Source organism: Oryctolagus cuniculus, chromosome 1 (assembly GCF_964237555.1).
Source record: "Oryctolagus cuniculus chromosome 1, mOryCun1.1, whole genome shotgun sequence".
Classification (NCBI taxonomy): domain Eukaryota; kingdom Metazoa; phylum Chordata; class Mammalia; order Lagomorpha; family Leporidae; genus Oryctolagus; species Oryctolagus cuniculus.
Window position 1 is genome coordinate 19,890,702 of NC_091432.1, and position 9,114 is coordinate 19,899,815.

General features: G+C 44.2%; 1 protein-coding gene across 34 annotated transcripts in view; it reads left to right on the forward strand.

Moving 5' to 3' along the window:
- The window catches only part of PHF21A (PHD finger protein 21A), a 219,553-nt gene that overhangs the window by 65,158 nt on the left and 145,281 nt on the right, over nucleotides 1-9,114 (forward strand). The gene's annotated exons all lie outside the window — the stretch shown is intronic.

A 9,114-nucleotide genomic window follows, 5' to 3' on the forward strand; every position in this document is an offset into this window, starting at 1 on the left:
CAAGAGTCTGACTCATCTGTTCACATATTTTTACTTAGTGTTTATTAGAGTGAAAGGTGTGGTATTAGACTCAGGGAGGTTGCAGAGAAGGAAAATGTTAGAGTGACTGGTCACTGCCTAGAAGACATTCAAGCTCATTAGCATTGACACTGTTAGCAGCTCATTGTCCTCACTTGCATTCTTTCCTGCCAGAACTGTTGAGTTCCCTTCCTTCTCTGGGCTCTGCCAAGACCCCATGCCTTTGCATGTGTTCTCTGCACCTGGAATTTTCTTCCTCCTGTGCCTGGTACATTCCTACTTATCCTTTGACAATAACTTGGTTTAAGCAAGTGCTACTGGAACACTTTCCACCTTTCAGATTGAGTTAGACACCCCTGGTTTTTTTTTTCATAATTTTTTTTTTAATTTTTTTGACAGGCAGAGTGGACAGTGAGAGAGAGAGACAGAGAGAAAGGTCTTCCTTTTGCCGTTGGTTCACCCTCCAATGGCCGCCGCGGCCGGCGCGCTGCAGCCGGCGCACCGCGCTGATCCGATGGCAGGAGCCAGGAGCCAGGTGCTTTTCCTGGTCTCCCATGGGGTGCAGGGCCCAAGCACCTGGGCCATCCTCCACTGCACTCCCTGGCCACAGCAGAGGGCTGGCCTGGAAGAGGGGCAACCGGGACAGAATCCGGCGCCCCGACCGGGACTAGAACCCGGTGTGCCGGCACCGCTAGGCGGAGGATTAGCCTAGTGAGCCGCGGCGCCGGCCGACACCCCTGTTTTGTGCACCTGTGGTGCTTATGTCTACTTGACACTCATTTTGGCACTCATCATGGTGTATTGTAATTACTTGTAATCTCCTCTAGGAAGGACTGTGTCTTGCTCACGTTTGTACCCCTTAACTTTAGAACAGTAGCAGCATTTTTTTTAAAGATTTATTTATTTGTTTGAAAGTTAGAGTTACACACAGAGAGAAAGAGAGGCAGAGAGAACAATCTGCCATCCGCTGGTTCACTCCCCAGCTGGCTACAGTGGCTGGAGCTGTGCCGAGAGCCAGGAGCTTCTTCGGGGTCTCCCATGTGGGTGCAGGAGCCCAAGCACTTGGGCCATCTTCTTTCCCAGGCCATAGCAGAGAACTAGATTGGAAGTGGAGCAGCTGGGCCTCAAACCAGCGCCCATATGGGATGCCAGCACTGCATGCGTCGGCTTTACCCGCTACGCCACGGCGCTGGCCCCTAGTAGTAGCATTTTTGACTGTATTCGCTTATGATGCTTTCAGGAGCTGCCCAAGGATGTCCATACAATCGGGACCCCACGTTACAAGATTCTCATTTAAGTAGTTCAAGTCTCTTTATAGGAAAAAAATATTCTCAGATTTCCTACTTCAGTGTTTTAAGGACATTCAGCAACATTATTAACTCTGTTATAATTTAGAGAAGTTTTACATGAATTTCTGAAAAGGAATACTTTTATGAAGTGAAGTTGTCTAAACCAGCAAATGATTCCCTGGGTCAGAAGTCTGGTCTTCTGGATACATCAAGAAACAGTCTCTCTTGTGGCATTGATACATTGCTGGCCTTAGAAGAACCCGTCATTATCTCACCCCTGTCTGCCCGTTCACTGAACCCACACTTACCCTGTCCTCTACACTGGTCAAATGAAGTTTCTTGATTATGCTCTATTGTTTCTTCAACCTGGGATGTTCTTTCCTATCTTTTTTTGTTTCTTGCAAATGTAGGTCACTTTCTACCAGCAGGCCCATTTACAAGGCAATACAGTATAAAAATAGCCATACAAGAAAAATCAAACAATTGAATAAATCAGGGCAGATTAAGAAGTAATGTATGGGGCAGGCATTGTGGCGTAGCAGGTAAAGCCGCCGCCTGCAGTGCTGGTATCCAATATGGGCGCCGGTTCAAGACTCAGCTGCTCCACTTCCAATCCAGCTCTCTGCTATGGCCTGGGAAAGCAGTGGAAGATGGCCCAAGTCCTTGGGCCCCTGCCCCCGTGTGGGAGACCTGGAAGAAGCTCCTGGCTCTTGGCTTTTGATCGGTGCAGCTCTGGCCATTGTGGCCAGTTGGGGAGTGAACTAATGGATGGAAGACTGACCTCTTTCTGCCTCTTCTCTCTCTGTGTAACTCTGACTTTGAAATAAATAAATAAATCTTTTTAAAAAATAAAAAGTAATGTGTGTTAGCTTTTTATGGATATTATGGAATAGCCTGTAGCTATTGAAAAAGAATGAGGTGCTGGCTGGTGCCGTGGCTCACTAGGCTAATCCTCCGCCTGTGGCACCGGCACCCCAGGTTCTAGTCCCAATTGGGGCGCTAGATTCTGTCCCGGTTGCTCCTCTTCCAGGCCAGCTCTGTGCTATGGCCTGGGAGTGCAGTGGAGGATGGCCCAGGTCCTTGGGCCTTGCACCTGCACGGGAGACCAGGGGAAGCACCTGGCTCCTGGTTTAGGATCAGCACCGTGTGCCGGCTGCAGCGTGCTGGCCGCAGTGGCCACTGGGGGATGAACCAATGGAAGAGGAAGACCTTTCTCACTCTCTCTCTCTCTCACTGTCTACTCTGCCTGTCAAAAGAAAAAAAAAGGAAAAAAAGAATGAGGTGCTTACCTGAATGGAAGGATGAACAAAATGGAAAAGCAGATTGTAAAATAGATGTAGAGTGTAATTCAGTATTTATTTAAAATAAAAAATACTAAAGTATTTTTATTTATGTATTCATGGTCACTTATACATGGGAAAAATTCAAGATTATGTAGAATTATTTACATAGGACTGTTTTAGGAGTTCGTTTTCTGTTGCTATGACAAAATACTGAGGCTGGGTAATTTATAAAGTAAAGATGTTTATTTGGCTCATGATTCATGGCACCCTGGCAAGGACCCTGTGGCCACATCACAACGTGGTAGATGTCGTCGTGGTGGGAGTGCTTGCCAAAGGCAGAGAGCTACCTGTACCTACCTATCTCTCTCTCTCCCTCTCTCTCTTTATTAAGATTTATTTATTTATTTATTTGAAAGTCAGAGTTACACAGAGAGGAGAGACAGAAAGAGAGAGGTCTTCCATCCGATGGTTTACTCCCCAGGTGGCCTCAACGGCTGGAGCTGTGCCCATCCAAAGCCAGGTCTCCCACTTGGGTTCAGGGGCCCAAGGACTTGGGCCATCTTCTACTGCTTTCCCAGGCCATAGCAAAGAGCTGGATTGGAAGAAAAGCAGCTGGGACATGAACCAGTGCCCATATGGGATGCCAGCGCTGCAGGCGGAGGGTTAGCCCACTACGCCACTGCACCGGCCCCATAAGTAAATCTTTAAAAAAGAAAAATGGGGTTCAAGAGTGGGGAACAAGAAAGCGGACACTTTTTATTATTTTAATTTATTTTTTGTAAGAAACATACAAGTAGTCTTTAAAATCATTGAAGTATAAATACAGAGAATATCACATCTAATTTATGTATGTATCTATATGTATATGCCTGTAGTTATGTATATATCTATATGTAGATGCATGTAGTTTAAATACATTTTTACAAGCTGAGACACCTTGGTAACTAGTACCCATGCCATTAATCAGAATATAAATATCAACACAGAAATCCCGTTATGTTTTCTTCAATTTACTGCCTGCCTCCACCAGAGAAACCACTGTTGTGACTTCTAATAACCTGGATTAATTTTGCTTATGTGTGGACTCAAATAGAGTGTACTCTTTTCCATCTGACTTACTTTGTTCAACATTTATGAGATTACATTCAATTTTTTAAGTTTAAAAACTTTTTAAAAATAATTATAGATTCAAAGGAAGTTATATTTTGAAATTTAAGTCACCAGAGGAAAAACGTATGTTGTCTCATGCATGGGCAAGTGCTTTCTCTTGTGAACGGATGGTTCATTGCTCTCTGGATTACATGTCTAACTGACTGTCTGTCTGTCTTCCTCTCAGATTGCGAGCCTCTGGGAACCGTGTTCACTAGTGTTTGGGGAAACAGAGTGGTGCTTAAACATTTGTTAAAGAAGCATAGTAAGTTCTAGTCCTGGCTGTGCCGTTCGCTGGCAGCCCGTGTCTGTTGAATTTCTGGAACTGGTTTCCTCATCAGTACTATGGACAGTACAGTTTTGTCAGTGCAGATGCTTCTAGCTGTCTGTAGCAGAAGGCCTAAGAGTAGCGGAAATAATAAGTGGGCTTATTGATTCATATAATAAGAAGTACTGCAGTTGTTCAGTTCCACAGCCTAGCAACATCATCGCAGCCCGTGCTCTCGGCTTGGTTCTGCTTGGCCCCCTCAACGAGTCAACAAGCATTGCTCCTGATCACAGGACGGCTGCTGTAGCTCCAGGCTGCACACACTAATATCCTGGGATGAAAAAGGACCATTTCTTCTTCTTTAGGGCATGAAGAACTTTAATCAGAAGCCCTCAGCACACTGTGTGTCCTGTTGATCACAGTTGTGTCTCATGCCAATGCCTTTCCAGGCAGGAGCAAGGAATCTAAAACAGACTTGTGACCTGGGCCTAGAGATTCACCCTCAAGCATTTGAGGCTAGATATCAAATAAGGTGCTTTTTTTTTTTTTAAAGAAACACACACACATTTATTTATTTATTTGAAAGCAGAATTAGAAAGAGAGAGGAAGGGAAGGAAGCAGAAGAGAGCGATCCCTTCCATTTGTTGGTTCATTGCCCAAATGGCTGCAATGGCTGGAGCTGGGCTGGTCCAAAGCCAAGAGCCAGGAGCTTCTTTCTGGTCCCGCATGTGGTTGCAGGGGCCCAAGGACTTGGGTCATCCTCTATTGCTTTCCCAGTTGCATTAGCAGGGAGCCTGATCAGAAGAGGAGTAGCTGGGACTTGAGCCAGTGCCCACATGGGATGCACAGTGCAGGCTCCTAAACAAGGTTTTTTGTTTATTTGTGTTTTGTTAGCAATGAAACAAGAGGGATAGAGAAAAATAGATTTCGAGAAACCAGTCAACAGGGTCTCTTAAAATATTGTCTCTACTAATGTAGATTAAATATAGTGTATATCTGAAGATACACATGTGTTAAAATACTATAATTACATCATTAGTTTAGGGTTTGTTACTGGCTCTTTGGGTTGTTTTTGACAGGTCTTTCTTTGCCACCCTAGCTAGCAACGAGCTTCAGGGCAAGGAGTGTCAAAATAATTTTACTGTTCCCCAAATCAATCTATTATTAGAAGGGTAAATCTGGATATTTTTAAATTGTATGTGAATTATCCTCAGTATTCTATGCCTTTGAAACCTTGATGTTCCTTGGTAAACAGTGCCTTCATACTTGCCTCATTCAATAAAGCCAGGGCTTTTCAAAACCCAAATAGTATTTTTGGATCTGTCTTTTTAAGATGGTGAACACTAAGATAACAGGCCAAATCCCATATTCCCGTTTGTCCCAATGGATTTTTTTCCCACCAGATTAGGATGAAAACAAAAACAAAAACAAAAAACAAAGAGGGAAAAGGAGTATACTCTGACTAGTAACATCTGGGGCTGCTGGTTAGCTGGGAGGGTGACCTGGGAAATGACCTTTTCAGAAGACTTACTCTTCGAAGTTGGTTTACTCCAACTTGAAGAAGCAAGTGTTGGTGTGACTCAGGGCAGCCTAGCTCTGTCTGAAAGTGACAGTGATTGGTCGTCTCTCATTGAAGATCACACATTCCTTTGCTCTGAAATGAGTCTAGAAATCTTCAACTGATTTGTCGCCTCCTATACTATTCTCACCCCATCACCTTTTATTTATTTAGTTTTAAAGATAAATTTATTTATTTGAAAGGCAGAGTTGCTGAAAGACAGAGAGAGAGAGAAGGAGGGAGAGGGAGGGAGAGGGAGGGGAAGGAAGGGAGGGAGGGAGGAAGGGAGGGAGGGAGGTGTCTTCCAAACACTAGCTCACTCCCCAGCAGGAGCCAGGAACTTCTTCCAGGTCTCCCACAAGGGTGCAGGGGCCCAAGGACTTGGGCCATCTTCTACTGCTTTCCTAGGCCACAGCAGAGAGCTGGATCCAAAGTGGAGCAGCTGGGACTTGCACCAGTGCCCATTTGAGATGCTGGCACAGCGCCGGCCCCTCCATTACTTTAAAAAAAAAAAAAACCTCTCCCTGGGGGCCAGCGCCATGGCTCACTTGGTTAGTCCTCTGCCTGCGGCGCCTGCATCCCATATGGGCACCGGGTTCTAGTCCTGGTTGCTCCTCTTCCAGTCCAGCTCTCTGCTGTGGCCCGGGAAGGCAGTGGAGGATGGCCCAAGTGCTTGGGCCCTGCACCCGCATGGGAGACCAGGAGGAAGTACCTGGCTCCTGACTTCAGATTGGTGCAGCGCTGGCCGTGGTGGCCATTTGGGGAGTGAACCAACAGAGGGAAGACCTTTCTCTTTGTCTCTCTTTTACTGTCTGTAACTCTACCTGTCAAATAAATAAATAAAAAATATCTTAAAAGAAAACCTCTCCCTTTTGCAAAACCAAATGTTATTATTTTGACCAAGAAGAACACCAAAGATAGTTCTGAACTTATTCTCCTTAAGAGCACTGAATGATTACTAATCATTTGGCTTTATTTGGTGCTCCTGTCATTTAATATAGCTATTGGGGAAAAATTAATAATATTTTTCCATACCATGGACTTCATCATGGACTTATAGAATCCAGGAACTCCAATATGGGATTTGGGTGTCCCAAGTGGTTTCTTATTAATTGCTAGGCAAACTGCCTGCCCCTATTTGATTTTTTTATGAAGAGAATCTGGAATGAAATCTCTTGACTGTTATTCACACCTAAAACTCGAAATTAATATTCAAGTAGGGAAAAGTAGCAGTTGGAAGCCATTTATAAACATCTGTGATAAAAACTTCTAAGGACACACATGCTTCTTCCTCTGATTTCCGTTTGTCCTGTGAGGTGAGCTCATCAGATGAAACGTGTTTGCAGCTTATCAGAAGCACTGCTCCTACGTTTGTCTGTTGCTAATAATGGATAAATTTATGTGTAACTTTTTCAAAGATTCTGGTATCCCTTTATACAATGTCCCTCCTTAATTCTTGCTGCTTTTTCTCTTTTTTTTTTTTCTTAAATTATTTATTTATTTGAGAGGGAGAGAGAGAGAGCACATGTGTGACAGGAATCCAGTCGTTTTTCATTGCGGCTGCCTCCCAGGGTCTGCGTTAGCAGGAGGCTCCAGTCAGGTGCAGAGCTGGCTTCTAATTCAGTCACTCCCATAAGGGATACAAGACAATCTTTTTTTTTTAATAGAAAACTTTTATTTAGTAAATATAAATTTAAAAAGTACAACTTTCGGGTTATAGCGGTTCTTCCATCCATAACCACCTTCCCACCTGCAAACCATGCCATCTCCTACTCCCTCTCCCATCCCATTCTTCATTAAGATGCATTTTTAATTAGCTTTATATACAAAAGACCAACTCTATACTGCGTAAAGATTTCAACAGTTTGCACCCACACAGACACACAAATATAAAGTACTGTTTGAAGACTAGTTTTACTATTAATTCTCATAGTACAACACATTAAGGACAGAGGTCCTACATGGGGAGCAAGTGCACAGTGACTCCTGTTGTTGATTTAACAATTGACACTCTGATTTATGATGTCAGTGATCACCTGAGGCTCTTGTCATGAGCTGCCAAGGCTATGGAAGCCTCTTGGGTTCACAAACTCTGACCTTATTTAGACAAGGCCATAATCAAAGTGGAAGTTCTCTCCTCCCTTCAGAGAAAGGTACCTCCTCCTTTGATGGCCTCTTCTTTCCACCAGGATCTCACTCACAGAGATCTTTCATTTAGGTCATTTTTTGCCGCATTGTCTTGGCTTTCCATGCCTGAAATGCTCTCATGGGCTTTTCAGCCAGATCTGAATGCACAAGGCAATCTTAAGCACTAGGCCAAACACTTGCCCCCTTATCTTCTTCAGTATAATGTTTTATATATTACTTCATGTGTTCTTCTGAAGAGAAATTGATTAGTGTTCCAAAGATGGAAAGACTAGTATGATTGTCTAGAGCAAGGATTGGCAAACCATAGCCTGCACTTGGGCCAAATATGGCCTGCTACCTGTTTTGGTAAATTAAGTTACTAAAACACAGACATACTCTTTGATTTATATGTTATCTGTGACCACTTTTGTGCTACAAAATGTCAGAGACAAGTAGATAGGACAAAGTATTTATTACATTCTGGTAGTTACTGTCTGGTGGTTTGTAGAAAGTTTTGCCAACCTTACTCTGGATAAATTTCATCAGAGGGGCACTCAACTCAGAGATACTAGGCCCAGGATAGCAGTCCAAGGCAGGACCAGTGCCTCACTGAAGACAGGGAATGCGCTGAGTAGAGGCCCCTTTCACAGACTTGCTAGCCCCACTTTTTCAATTCCTTTCTAGCACCTCTTTTTTTTTTTTTTTTAGCCACTTTTAAGTTATCTTTGTCTCCCACTCTCTCCCTTTCTCTCTTTTATAGATATATTGCAGAGTAATTAATGTGAGCTCTTTGCCTTCAAAGGGTCTAGTTTTTGATGGTAGGAAGCCATTACCACAGTCAAGATAATGACCTTTTCCATCACTTCTGAAAGTTTGCCTTGTGTTTCTTGGTAATCCCTCCCTGCCTCCCCCAACCTGTGTCCCCAGGAAAACACTGATCTGCTTTTTATTACTGTGGTTTAGTTTGCATATTCTAGAATTACAACAATGGACTTATAAAGTGTGCACTTTTTGGACTGTTCCCAGTTTTTAGCTATTAAAAAATAAAGTTACAGCCGGCGCCGTGGCTCAATAGGCTAATCCTCCACCTTGCGGCGCCGGCACACCGGGTTCTAGTCCCGGTTGGGGCGCCGGATTCTGTCCCGGTTGCCCCTCTTCCAGGCCAGCTCTCTGCTATGGCCAGGGAGTGCAGTGGAGGATGGCCCAGGTGCTTGGGCCCTGCACCCCATGGGAGACCAGGAAAAGCACCTGGCTCCTGGCTCCTGCCAGGATCAGCGCGGTGCGCCGGCTGCAGCGGCGGCCATTGGAGGGTGAACCAACGGCAAAGGAAGACCTTTCTCTCTGTCTCTCTCTCTCACTGTCCACTCTGCCTGTCAAAAAAAAAAAAAAAAAAAAAAAAATAAAGTTACTATGAACATTGAG